This window comes from Galeopterus variegatus, unplaced genomic scaffold (genome assembly GCF_000696425.1).
Source record: "Galeopterus variegatus unplaced genomic scaffold, G_variegatus-3.0.2 Scaffold1213, whole genome shotgun sequence".
In the NCBI taxonomy this organism is placed as follows: domain Eukaryota; kingdom Metazoa; phylum Chordata; class Mammalia; order Dermoptera; family Cynocephalidae; genus Galeopterus; species Galeopterus variegatus.
This window is the reverse complement of record NW_007727324.1, coordinates 1-753: the sequence shown is the minus strand read 5'-3', so window position 1 is coordinate 753 and position 753 is coordinate 1.

The window sequence follows — 753 nt, the reverse complement described above, 5'->3', positions numbered from 1 at the left end:
CCCCATATACACATATAACTGGTCTGTGCCTTCCATTTCTATTCTACTTATCTCTTTTGCACCAGGACTTTATCTCTTATTATTATTATTTCTTTTTATTATTCATACAATTTGGTGGGACAAGTCTTCGCTCTTTGATCTTTTTTTCCACGTGATTTATTTATTCACAAACCTTATTTTTCCATATAAATTTTAAAATACATTTGCCAAGTTGCTTTAGAAATATTGCTTAAATTTCAATATTATTGTATTAAATATATAAATCAATTTGGGAAGAACTTTTATCTTCACAATGTTAGATTTTGCCATTTATTCAAGTTTTTCTTTGTGCTCTTTAATAGTTTTATTTTTTTTNTTTTTTTTCATAAAAGTGTCATGTATTAAGTTAATTTTTGAAAATTTTGTAGTTTTTGTTACTATTGTGAACTGTATCTTGTTTTCATTATATTTCTTAACCAGCAATTACTAGCAATTGGTAATTATTAGTGTAGACACATGATACTGGTTTTTATAAAGTTGATATTGTTTTTCAAGCTTGCTGAACTCCTTGGTTATTACAGCTTGTCTTTTGATTTCATTGAATTTGTATGAATTTCATTGAATTTTGTATCATCTACAAAAACAACAAATTTGTCTCATCCTTTCTTATTGCTATTCTCCTTATTTCTTTTTCTTGTCTTATCACGTTGGTCAAATTTTTCAGTACAATGTTGAAGGTTTGATAGCTGGAATTCATGATTTCTTCCTGATTTT